Source organism: Macaca fascicularis, chromosome 13, assembly GCF_037993035.2.
Source record: "Macaca fascicularis isolate 582-1 chromosome 13, T2T-MFA8v1.1".
Classification (NCBI taxonomy): domain Eukaryota; kingdom Metazoa; phylum Chordata; class Mammalia; order Primates; family Cercopithecidae; genus Macaca; species Macaca fascicularis.
Genome location: NC_088387.1, coordinates 100,587,070 through 100,600,940, shown reverse-complemented (window position 1 = coordinate 100,600,940; position 13,871 = coordinate 100,587,070). Strand labels below are relative to the sequence as shown.

The 13,871-nt window shown below is 36.1% G+C and overlaps 1 long non-coding RNA gene across 1 annotated transcript in view; it reads left to right on the top strand.

The window, feature by feature from the left end:
* LOC123568417 (uncharacterized) overlaps positions 1–13,871 on the top strand; it is a 518,489-nt gene that overhangs the window by 203,970 nt on the left and 300,648 nt on the right. The gene's annotated exons all lie outside the window — the stretch shown is intronic.

Genomic DNA, 13,871 nt, shown 5'->3' with positions numbered 1-13,871 from the left:
AACACAATGCATAGCTTGGTCCAGATCATCAAATACTAATTTAATGTACTCAAAATTCTTAAAGGAAAATCTGCCAGGGATTGAAGTCAGCATTCATGGAGAATAAGAGTGTTACCAAAGGAAGAAGGAAAAATGAAAGTTGATAAATCAGGTACTGTGGATTCAAATCCCAACTTTGTCACTTGTATCTTATATAAACCTTTCCCTCTTCTCCCACAGATATTTGTGTGGTTTGCATCCTCCATTCTTTCAGGGCCCAGCACAAATGCTACTTTCTGAGAGAGATCTCACCTGAGCCTCTTCTATAAAATAGAACTCCCATCACTACCCTCTACCCCGCCCTGCATTTCATTGTCCATGACATCAATTATCTGCTTATATGTTTATTTTCTGCCTTTCACAACAAGAGAGTGAGTTTTATGAAGACAGAATCTTTATCTTTTTTCATCACAACAACACTCTAGTGTATAGAACTATGCCTGCAGCATTAGGGCTCAATAAATATTTGAAGCGCCTTTTAAAATAGAAAATATTTGTGCAGATCTAAGATAATATTAGCATTTACTGTTGGTTATTCTGTCTGTTTATTCCCTCTAGCTCTAGATATCTATTCTTGAACTTTAGCCAGGAAAATTTGCCCTTGAATGTGCCAAAGTGTCCTCTATACCAGCTAACCCTGTCCTGAACTTTGAACCTACTCAACCAGACTACATGGTACCAGCATAGATCAGCTCAGAAAACCTGCCCCGGTTTCCAGGTGTCTGGCTTCAGTAAATCACCCTTAGCCCCCTTGGTGTAATCCCAAATCACAGACCTTTAGAGTGTTATTGGCTCTCCTTCCAGCATTCACAGCTACTGGATGTGAATGACTCCTCTGGCAGATAATTATGGGGTACACATGCTAGAAATGTGGTCAAGACTCCATCCCAGAATTCTCCCTGAATCAGTGCTTCTGTAGCCTTTCATAGATTTGGCCAGCCTGTATTATCCTCAATATGTTCTGCTGCTGCCAGAAAACTTCAGTACTGTCGCTGGCTCAGAGGTTGTGAGCCTAGCATGGGGTTTGAGATTATTTGCAGATAATATCGTTTGTCTTTGGGCTTTGTCTTCAGGGTCCTCCCACCTGAAACTTGCTTGCATGGACCATAACAATTAGCTATAGTGCCCTGAGAGTCATCTGGCCCAGGATGGACTCCTGCCATTTTGGTTAACACGTGGATTGGTGGACACATTCCTCTCACCTTTCTTAGGTTTTGACCGTAAACATCATGGTAAATTAATTCTAAATGTAACTGGATTACCTTTCCTTCTGGTTTGGGAACTTATCATATACTTCTTTCAATATTGGAGCCAAGGCTGTAATGCTCACTTTTTGGATTTAATAGGAAGTCTTATCCAAAGGCACCTAGTCCCTTCCTGCCCAGGAACTTTTTGAGCTCACTGATGTCTGGTTGGAGATGAGAAGTCCAGTGGGTGTGTTCTAGCCTCAGTGCCACGGCTGCAGTATCAATATGTCAGTGAGGACTTGATAGGAGAAGCAGAACCAACAAGAATGATACATAAAAAAGGATTTATTGTAGGGATTTGACCTTATACAATTATGGAAGTTGGTTGAACAGTATTTTTAAGGTTATTGCTTCTGTGTCTACTACAGGGGTCTGAAATCAGAGTGGCAGAAAGTTAAAAAAGAAACATGGACATAAAGAAGGGCAGAGCAGCAAGAAACTGAAATTTGTGAGAATAAACCAGAACCCATGAAGATAGACTGGAATCGACATAAGTTGTCACTGTCTTCAGTGATATGGGTGATCTATGGTAGAAGCTTGCTCCCTTCCTCATGATGTTAAACACACATGGCCCACGAGTCAGGGTAGCTGAAGGAGGGAATGGTTGACAGCTGGGGGAGCAGCAAGGCTTGCTGCTATTCTATGCCAACAAGGTGAGCCAGTAGATAATCAGCAAAGTACCTACCTGGCAAAACCAGACGCCCTACACTGATTTTTGAAGCCTAAGAGGAATATGACTGCTCCTTCATTTCCAGTTTCCAAATCTCGTGTAAAATGTCTCCACTTGCCTGTACTGACATAGAACTATTCAGGGTAAGGAATTACAAGAAACATGCTCCATATTAGCTGAATGGACACAAGACGAATCCACCATAGTCTACCTCTTTTTAGCTTGGCATTCATATCTTTATCATCATCTTTAAAAACTTTATTTAATTTCCAAATAAATACAGTGGCAAAAATCATGTTTTCATTGGTCAATATACAAATATCCTTTGTATAACCTAGGGTACAAACAAGCTCACTCTTTCCCCAAAGGAAGATACAAAATCTGTTTATCCATATTTGGGTAATGTATTTATCTTCTAACTAAGTTATATTTATATTTTTGAGATCCTATAGGTTAAATAGTAAGATGTGAGGTTAATTACTTGCAACATAATAAAAAAAATAGGAATTTTTGTCTCTGCCCTCAGTTCTTGGTGCAGACCTCCTAAAACCTTTGTGCTGGGTGCGTGTTTTGTTTTTGACCTTACTTCCTACACAGAATTCCTAATTCCTTGGCATTTCCTGGTGATGAGAGCAACTTTTGTTCTAATGAGATGACTCGGTGGACTCTTGGGTGGAGGCCGACCAACAGAAAAATGAAGCCATAATTAGAACCTTGTAACTTTCAGGTCTACCTCCTACTTTCTCCAGGAAGGAGAGAGGGGCTGGATAATGAGTTAATTATCAATCATGCCTACATAGTGAAGCCTTCATAAAAATTCCTAAGGTATGGGGTTCAAAGAGCTTTTGGGTTGGTGAATAAGAACACATCCACAGGCTGGGGAGTAGGCACACTTCAACTCCAAGAGGTTCGAAACTCCTATGTTTGCTAGTCTTCTGAACCATGCCCTGTGAATCTCTTCATCTGGCTGTTCAATTGTATGCATTAAGAAATACTTCATAATATGCCGACAATAGTGAGAAGGAGGTTGTCGGAACCTCCAATCTGTAGCAAGTCAAACAGAAGTTGTGGTTGGCTTGGGAACCTGCTACTTCCAATTGGCATCTGAAGTGAGGGCCAGTTTTGTAGGATTGAACTCCTACTTTTTGGGGCCTGCACTAACTCCAATTAGTGTCTGAATTGAATTGGCCAGTGTGGGGACATGGACACACACACACACAACACAAGTGTTCTTTGTTGTTTTTCTCTCTACTCACTATCAGCATACATTATGTTAAATGGTAGAGAAATGAGAGAATAAAAATTCTATGATATATACACAAACATATTCGTATGAAAGCAACAAATAAACGTAACTGTTACAGATCTCATTTCTACAATTTGTCCCTTGATCATAGTTAGTTTTTATAATTATCTTCTTCCACTGTCCATTGCACATTCCTTTTGCCTTCAGTAAGCTCATTGGCTATTTTTGGTTCATTGCCAGTGAGGTGACTCAAATCTTTGTACCTGAAAACTGGGTCATTAGCAGCCCTCCCTATTGATATTTTTTTACATTAATTTTCTTTGACTTTAATCAAGGGACATGGGAGTATACAGTGGACCTCACTCTGCATTCTATACATATTCTTTCTTAACCCCATTGTAAAGATGTCATCCAATATCCTCTTGATAGGATAAATTATGCATATCTATGCATAACTCCCTTCTTTGCCCGTTGATTCACAAAACGGTCAGGGGAAAGCTTAACCTTCAGTCAGGGAAACCACCTGAGTATCCTGGTAGAAATGACTATCAGTTTAGAACTAAGAATTCTAGACATCTGGAATATCAGAGCCCAAAGCTGTGTGGACAGGAAGCCAACATTTCACTGTGGATCACTAGGAATGATAGTGAGAGGAGCTACTTCCATTTCTACCCCTTGTTCCCTGAGCTTATGAATATTGACAATAGGAGAAACACACCATTTGTTGGTTGCCAATTTAGGTCTGTACTGCATCCTTGACGACATTATCCCAGCAAGCACCCTGAGTTTTCAAAAGGTCATTTTAGGAGGATTCTTGGAAAATGTCAGAGCAGGAAATACTAGAATGTGTGTCCCCACTCAGATAATAATTACACTGGTGGAATCTTCTGATACAACTCGTTTGGAACTCTGGAGACAATTGAAGGCTTCCAGGGAGAAGGCTTAAATGGTAAATTGTGGTTAATTTTATTTAATTTCAGTTCTTAGCTAGGCAGTAACTACTGACCTCTCACTCCCAGCCTTGTGGCAGGAAGCTGTGCACATGTTTCTAGAGCAGCTGACACAGAGCTGCTGGGAGTCGGAGCGGGCACTAAGTACACCCAAATATTGGGGATGTAAGTTCTGATCACTAATTGTTATTCCTGATCATAGAGTTTCAGACACAGAGTTGGGGACACATTGTTGCACCTCCTCTCATTTTTGCAAGCCCCTCCCGCTCTAGGTGGTATGTCTTCCAAGAGAATTAAAGGGCTATCACCTTTTTATTTGCCCTTCATTTATTTTTTTCCCATTGGAAGTCATACATTAAAGATTAGGATATTCAAAGCAGCTCTGTATATGGGGGACGTTAGAAAGTCACCATGCATGCCCAAGGAATGGTACAGGGCCAAAAGAATGCCTGAAAGGAGCTTAAATGGATACCTGTGGCTTATTCTTGGCACAGATACATCATATAGCAATCAAATCAATCGAAACCAACCAACCAAACAAACAAACAAAAACCCAGAAAACCCCAGGGAAGGGGTAGGATCTGATCTATGGAGTTACTACAGTATTACATGCCAATGTCCAGTTTCGACAAAAATGTCACAAGGCATGCAAAGAAACAGAAAAATATATCTCATTCAAAAGAAAAAAGAAACCAACAGAAACTGTCCCTCAGAAAGGCCTGATGCCAGATCTACTAGACAAAGACGTTAAAATAACTGTCTTAAAAATGCTCAAAGAATGAAGGAAATACATGAAGAAAGTCAAGAAGGCAATGTATGAACAAAATGAAGATATCAGTAAGGATACAGAAAACCTTTTTTAAAAGCCAAAAGGAAATTCTGGAGCTGAAATATGCAATAACTGAAATAAAAATTCACTAGAAGGATTCAAAAGCAGATTTGATCAGAAAGAAGAAAGAATCAGTGACCTTGAAAATAAGATAATAGAAATTATCAAGTCTGAGGAACAGAGAGAAACAATAATTGCAGAAAATTAAAAAGATTCTAACGGACCTGTGGGGCACCATCAAGCAGACCAACTTAAACACTGTGCTAATCTCAGAATGAAAAGAGAAAGAGAAAGGAGCACAGAGAATATTTGAATAAATAATGGCTCGAAATATTTCAACTTTGATGGAAGACATGAATATGAACATCCAAAAAGATCAATAAAGTACTAGTAGTATGAAATCAAAGGGATTCACACCAAAACACATTAAAATCAAACTGTCAAAAGCAAGAAAAAAATCTTAAAAAGCAACAATACAAAAGAAACTTGTCACAAACAAGAAAATATCCTTAATAAGATTATTAGTAGATTTTACATCAGAAAATTTGGAGGTTGCCAGAAGGCAACATGATGACATATTTGAAGTGCTAAGAGAAAAAAAAAATAATGAAAACAACCTCAACTAAGAATCCTGTAACTGGCAAAACCGTCCTTCAAAAATAAGAGAGAAATTGACTCCCAGAGACACAAAAGCTGATAGAATTTGTTACCACTAGTCCTGTTCTGTGAAAAATTTTGAGGGGAGTCCTTCCAAGTGAAATGAAAGGACACTAAAGAGCAAATAGAAGCTGTATGAAGAAATAAAGATCTCAGTAAAGGTAAGTACATGGACAATTATAAGAGCTAGTATTATAACAACTTTATAACTTCACACTTTGTTTCTACATAGTTTAAGAGATTAGTGTAGTAACAAAGAGAATATTAGCTTATAAAGATGCAATTTTGTGATGTCAATATCCAAAAGGTGTGAGATCAGAGCTGTAAAAGAATAGTTTTGTATGGTAAGCTGTTATAAATTTAAATTAAAGTTCTATAATTTTAGTGTTACATGTAATACCCATGGAAACAGAAAAATCTTTAGAATATACACAAAAGGAAATGAGAAAGGAATTAAAACATGTTATTACAAAAAATCAACTAAACAAAGAATATGTAGAAGAGAAATACAAAAAATGACAAAAGCTATAAAATACGGAGAAAACAAATAGCAAAATAACAGTCCCTTTTATCAGTAATTATTGTAGTTGTAAATGAATTAAATTCTTAGTCAAAAGACGTAAATTCGCAAAATGGATTTTTAAAAGCTATGATTGAATTATATTCTGTCTACAAGAGACTCACTTTTGATCCAAAGGCACAAATAAATTGAAAGTAAAAGGGTGGAAAAAGGTATTCCATTCAAATGGTAACTGAAACCACAAGGGTAATTATACTCGTATTAGACAAAATAGACTAGAAATTTAAAAAAAATTGCAAGAGACAAAGAAGCACATTATATGTTAGTAAAGGTTCAATACAGCAAAAAGATATCATAATTATAAACATTTTTGTGCCTAATAATAGACCATCAAAATATATCAGACAACAGACAGAATCGAAGGGAGAAATAGAAAGTTCTACAATAATAGTTGGAGATGTCATTACCCAATTCTTAATAATAAATGGAATAACGGGACAGAAAATAAGTAAGAAAATGAAGGGCTCAACACAATAAGCCAACTGGATCTAACAGACATATACAAAACATTGTCTCCAATAACAACATCATATACATTCTTCTCAATTTCACAGGGAAAGTTCCAGGAGAGATCAAATGTTAGGACACAACATAAGACTTAATAGACTTAAAAATAGATATCATACAAAGTATTTCCAACCACAATGAGATAAAATTAGAAGTAAATAATAGAAGTAAAACTGGAAAATTCACAAACTTGTAGAAATTAAACAATACACTCTTAAAAACCAGTGGATCAAAGAAGATATCACAAGAAAAAATAGAAACTGCTTTGAGAGAAATTAAATGAAACACAATATACCAAAACTTATTAGGTGCAGCTAAAGCAACTATAAATGAAATTTATAACTATAAATGCTTACTTTAAAAAACATAAAAGTTCTCAAATCAACAATCTAACTTTACATCTAAAGAAATGAGAGAAAGAACAAACTAAACCAAAAGTTTGCAGAAAAATGGAGATTATAACCAAATTCCACATGTTCTCACTTATAATTGGGAGCTAAATGATAAGAACACATGCATAGGGACACATAGAGGGGAACAATACACTCTGGGGCCTATCGGAGGGTGGAGGTTGAGAGGAAGGAAAGGATAAGGAAAAAACAACTAATGGGTACTAGGCTTAATACCTGGGTGATAAAAGAATCGGTACAAAAAAATTCCCATGACACAAGTTTACCTATGTAACAAACCTGCACATGTACCCCTGAACTTAAAACGAAAGTTAAAATGAATAAACAAATAAATTGGAGGTTATAAAAATCAGAACAGGGAAAAAATGAGAATATAGAATAGAAAAGCTATGGAGACAATCATGAAATCAAAAGTTCACAGCAGACACTGGGGACTACAAGAGGTGGGAGGGAGGGGAGCAAGGGTTGAATAACTATCGGGTACTATGCTCACTACCTACTTCGGTGATGGGATCAATCATACCCTAAACCTCAGCATCACACAATATACACATGTGACATGTACCCCCACCCTGAATCTAAAATAAGAGTTGAAATTAAAAAAAAAAAAAAAAAACTACATGAAAATTTGTTCTTTGAAAAGATCAACAAAATTGGCAAACATGCTTGATGAATTAAGAAAAGAAAAAGAGGTCTCAACTTACCAGAATCTTAAATGAAAGTGGGGACATTATTACTAACTCTACAGAAATTAAAAGGATTGTAGGGGAGTACTGTGAACAATTGTATACCAAGAAATTTGATAAGATAGATGAAATGGATGAATTCATAGAAACACAAAACATAAAAAGATTAAATTATGAGAAAATTGAAAATCTGAATAAACCTATAACTAGTCAGAGATTCAATCAAGTCTCCCAAAACACAAAAGTCCTGGACTTGATGGCTTTACTGGTGAATTCACCAAACATTTAAAGAGCTAACAGCAAGCTTTCTCAAACTTAAAAAAATAAAATAAAATAAAAAGGGGGAAATACTTTCTAACTTATCCTATAGATCCAGTATTGCCCTGGTACCAAAGCCAGACAAAGACACTAAAAGAAACTACAGACCAATATCTCTTATGGCCATTGACAAAATCCTCAACAAAATACCATCAAACTGAATTCATCAGCATATTAAACTGATTAAACATATTAATCTGAAATAAACACCATGACCAACTGTGTTTATTTCAGAAATTCAAGGATGGTTCAACATAAACATTTATTAATATGATACACCACATTAACAGAGTGAAAGGAAAAAAAAAACATAATTAGCTCAATTGATGTAGAAAAAGCTTTTGACAAAATTGAACACCATTTTATGTTAAAACATTCAATAAACTAGGAGTAGAAGAAAACTATCTTAACATAATAAAAGCCAAATATGAAAAACCAACAGCAAATATCATTTTCAATGGTAAAAGACTGAAAGCTTTACCTCTAAGATCAGGAACATCCCTGCAAGCAAGAATGCCTGCTTGCAGCACTTCTATTCAACATGGCTTTGGAAATTCTATCCAGGTCAATGATGCCATGAAAAGAAATAAAAGACAACAAAATTGGAAAGGAATAAGTTAAATTATCATGTGTATTTGCAGATGATATGATCTTATATGTAAAAAACCCCAGAGATTTCCTACAATTTAAAATTAATAAACAATTTCAGCAAAGGAGCAGGATACAAACTTAACACACACAAATTAGTAGCATTCCTACATACAAAGAATGAACAATCTGCAAAGAAAATTAAGAGAATAATGTAATATACAATAGCATCAAAAAGAATAAAATACTTCAGAATGAATTTAAGCAAGGGGATAAAAACTTGTACAATGACAACTATAATACATTGTTGAAAGAATTAAAGAATACATAAATACGTGGAAATGCACCTTGTGTTCATGGATCAGAATAATATTGCTATCAATATCATGCAAAGCAACCTACATACCCAATGTGATTCCCATCAAATTTCCAATGGCTTTTTTTGCAGAGTAGAAAAATCCATCTTAAAATGTATATGGAATCTCAAGGAACATCAAATAGCCAAAGCAATCTTGAAAATGAACAAAACTAAACAACTCACACTTCTGGATTTCAAAACTTACAACAAAGTTACAGTACTTAAAACAGTGTGATATTGGGATAAAAACAGACATATACACACAGAAACATAATAGAGAACCCAGAAATAAACCTTAATATATATGATAAAATAATTTTGGCGAAGATGGCAAGACCATTCAGTGGTTAAAGGGGAGTCTTTTAACAAATGGTTCTAGGAAACTGGATATCTTAATGCGAAAGATAGAAGTTGGACCTGTACTTAACACTATGTAAAGAAAAATTAACTCAAAATGGATCAAAGCCCTAAGTGTAACACTTAAATCTATAAAACTCTTAGAAGTAAACATAGGGTGATAGATTTACAATGTTAGATTTTGCAGTGATTTCTTGGATATGGCAACAAAGGCACAGGAAACAACCAAAAAAATAGGTGAGTTACATTTTATGAAAAAACTTTTTTAAAATTGTATATCAAAAGACACTGTTTAAGGAGTAAGGAAAGGATCCAGTTTCAGCTTTCTACTTATGGCTAGCCAATTTTCCCAGCACCATTTATTAAAAATTAATTCAAGATGGATTAGAGACTTAAATGTTAGACCTAATACCATAAAAATCCTAGAGGAAAACCTAGGTAGTACCATTCAGGACATAGGCATGGGCAAAGACTTCATGTCTAAAACACCAAAAGCAACAGCAGCAAAAGCCAAAATTGACAAATGGGATCTAATTAAACTAAAGAGCTTCTGCACAGCAAAAGAAACTACCATCAGAGTGAACAGGCAACCTACAGAATGGGAGAAAATTTTTGCAGTCTACTCATCTGACAAAGGGCTAATATCCAGAACCTACAAATAACTCAAACAAATTTACAAGAAAAAAACAAACAACCCCATCAAAAAGTGGGCAAAGGATATGAACAGACATTTCTCAAAAGAAGACATTCATACAGCCAACAGGCACATGAAAAAATGCTCATCATCACTGGCCATCAGAGAAATGCAAATCAAAACCACAATGAGATACCATCTCACACCAGTTAGAATGGCGATCATTAAAAAGTCAGGAAACAACAGGTGCTGGAGAGGATGTGGAGAAATAGGAACACTTTTACACTGTTGGTGGGATTGTAAACTGGTTCAACCATTATGGAAAACAGTATGGCGATTCCTCAAGGATCTAGAACTAGAAGTACCATATGACCCAGCCATCGCATTACTGGGTATATACCCAAAGGATTACAAATTATGCTGCTATAAAGACACATGCACACGTATGTTTATTGCAGCACTATTTACAATAGCAAAGACTTGGAATCAACCCAAATGTCCATCAGTGACAGATTGGATTAAGAAAATGTGGCACATATACACCATGGAATACTATGCAGCCATAAAAAAGGATGAGTTTGTGTCCTTTGTAGGGACATGGATGCAGCTGGAAACCATCATTCTTAGCAAGCTATCACAAGAACTGAAAACCAATCACCGCATGTTCTCACTCATAGGTGGGAACTGAACAATGAGATCACTTCGACTCAGGAAGGGGAATATCACACACCGGGGCCTATCATGGGGAGGGGGGAGGGAGGAGGGATTGCATTGGGAGTTATACCTGATGTAAATGACGAGTTGATGGGTGCAGCACACCAACATGGCACAAGTATACATATGTAACAAACCTGCACGTTATGCACATGTACCCTACAACTTAAAGTATAATAATAATAAATAAATTTAAAAAAAATAATTAAAAAAAAGACACTGTTAACAAAGTAAGAATGCAAACTATATGAGAAAATATTTTTAATTATGTATTTGCTAAGGGATTAATATTAAGAATATATAGAAAAATTTTAGCACTCAACAAGAAGCAAACAACCTGATTAAAAAATGAGCAAATAACTTGAATAAACATTTCTGCAAAGAAGTTATACAAATGGCCAATAAACATATGAAAAAACACTCAACATCCCTAATTATTAGGAAAATGCAAGTCAGAACTACAATGAGATACCACCTCATACCTCATACCTATGAGGAAGGCTACTATCGAAAAAACAAAAAAATAACAAGTACTAGTGAGGATATGAATGAACTGAAATCCTTGTGTACCATTAGTGGGAATGTAAAATGGTACAGCTGTGTGGAAAACAGTGTTGTGTTTTCTCAAAAAAATTAAAAAATAGAATTGCCATCTGATACAGCAATTCAGCCCTCAGTACAGCTATCCAAAAGAATTGAAAGCGGGATTGCTATGAGATATTTTTAGACGTCTCTTCATAATAGCTAAAAGATAGACGCAATCTAAGCATTCATCAATAGACGAATGCATGAGCCAAATGTGATATATACATGCAATGGACTATTCAGCTTTAAAATGAAAAATATTCTGACAACATAGATGAACTTTGAAGACATTATGGTAAATAAAACAAGCCAATCACAAAAATACAAATACTGAATGATTCTATTAATATGAGGTACTTAGAATACTCAAAATCATAGAGACAGAAAATAGAATGATGATTGCAGGGCTTTTTGGGGTGGGATGGAATAGGGAGTTATTGTTTAATGGGTATAGTGTTTCAGTTTTGCAAGATGAAAAGAGTTCTTGAGATGGTTTTTGGTGATGATTGCACAGTAATATGAATGTACTTATTACCACTAAACTGTATAGTTAAAAATGGTTAAAATGGTAACTTTCTTGTTTTTTATATTTTATAACAATAAAAAATTAAGAAAAATAAAGTCACTCCACTGTTCCTTTGGGTCGGCTACTTCAGGGTGATAAAGAATAAGGTAACTCTTACGGAGTTCATAAGAATGAGCCAATGCCACATATTTGCTCTCAAATGAGTTCCTTAGTCAAAAGCAATGCTATGTGTGATGCCATAATGACAAATAAGGATGGTGAGTTTGGAAAAAGTCTTGTAAGTAGTGAGGAAGGCAAATCTGTATCCCGGGTAAATGTATCTCCAATGATAGCAAAGATCTGCTTAAGCCTAATCTTTTTACCATTTCCATTTGATGAACGAATGCTGCTCTGCATACCTACATTGATTACTGTGTGGGTCAGAAAACATCAAGTTCATGATAGGTTGCTCAGATTGCCTGGTAACTAAGTGGCCCATAGCTAAATATTCAGTCCTCACTAAGGGTGAGTAGCAAGCCAGAAGCTGCTTTTTAAAAGGAGAACAGTTATCTGCAGTGTGTGGCAAAGCTTTGCTTCTAAATCCCAAGGCTGTGTGCTAAAGTTCACACATAGAAGTCTGACAAAGACTCTTTACAGCATCCTTATCTGCCACAGACACTTCAAGCACTATACGATCTTCCAGGTCTCATGGACTAAGTGGCAGAGGAGCTTGCATGGCTCCCTATATCTGTTGCAGTCTTTCTTGTTCTGGGCCTTTGTGCGGGCAGCTTCTTAGGTTGCTTGACGAATGGAATAGCATGCTCAAAGTATATGTGACCTCCAAAATCCAAAAAGACACATAAGCATTGTAATCCTTAATTAATGGTAAGAGGGGCAGGAGGGTACAACTTACTCTTCTCAGAAGGCGTATATTGATATACTGCAGACCACTAGACACCTAAAAATTTCATTGAGGTGGCAGGTTCCTGAATTTTTGTAGGATTTATTTCCTATCTTCTGGAACACATCTACTTCCAAGATAAATAACCAACATTTACTTAGCAATTATTAGGTATCTGCATTCATTATCTCATTTAATTTTCTCAACTACTCCGAGGGAAGGACTGTTAGTATCTTCATTTTTCTGTGTAAGGAAAATAAGTATCATTAAGACTGTGTCTTGGCCCAAAGCTGTGAAGCTAGTAATTCTTCACGTGGTTAGAATCTGATAAACTCTGATGTTAGAAGCTAAAATAGCTGCCTGGTCTGAGATTAGAGAAAAACTATCACTTATTCCCTCTATCCTACCAGCTCCTAGTAATAATATAATAGACCTGCATCATGTACTATGGAAGAGAAAGGCTATCAGAGACCCTAAGAACGAGATTATGACATAGGGCAGGGAAGTTAGTCCTGGGCAGACTAGCAAAGTTTATTGTTGGCCTTATCAGCTAAAGGTCACTGTTTTTGACGGTCTCTACTAATAAGTATAGACAACAAGCATTTGTGAGATCAACTGCTACATACAGGTTACCAGGGGATGTGTTGATTTGCCCCCAAAATAAAGCAACATACACAGTTGAAGTTACCACAAGATTAAATTTTCAATAATCCACTGTCATTCTCCAAGATTAATTGGTCTTTTGCATAGGCAAGTTGAGTGGGGACATAGAAGGCATCACCTATTCTGCATCTTTCAATCCTTGATAGTGATATTAATCTCTGCAGTTCCTCCAGGAATGTGGTATTAAATTTGGTTTACTATTTTGGCAGGAGGAGATTGTGATAATCATTTTCACTTGACTTTTCCTATAGTAATAGCCCATATTCCACAGGTTAGAGAGCCAAGGTGGGGATTCTGCTAGATGCTGGATATACCTATGCTAATTATGTACTCTAAAACAGGGGAAATAAACACAGGTTGTGATTGGTGACCCATTGGGTCCACTGCAAGTCAGAACTCAGCGACGTTCCATTAATCATTCTACCTT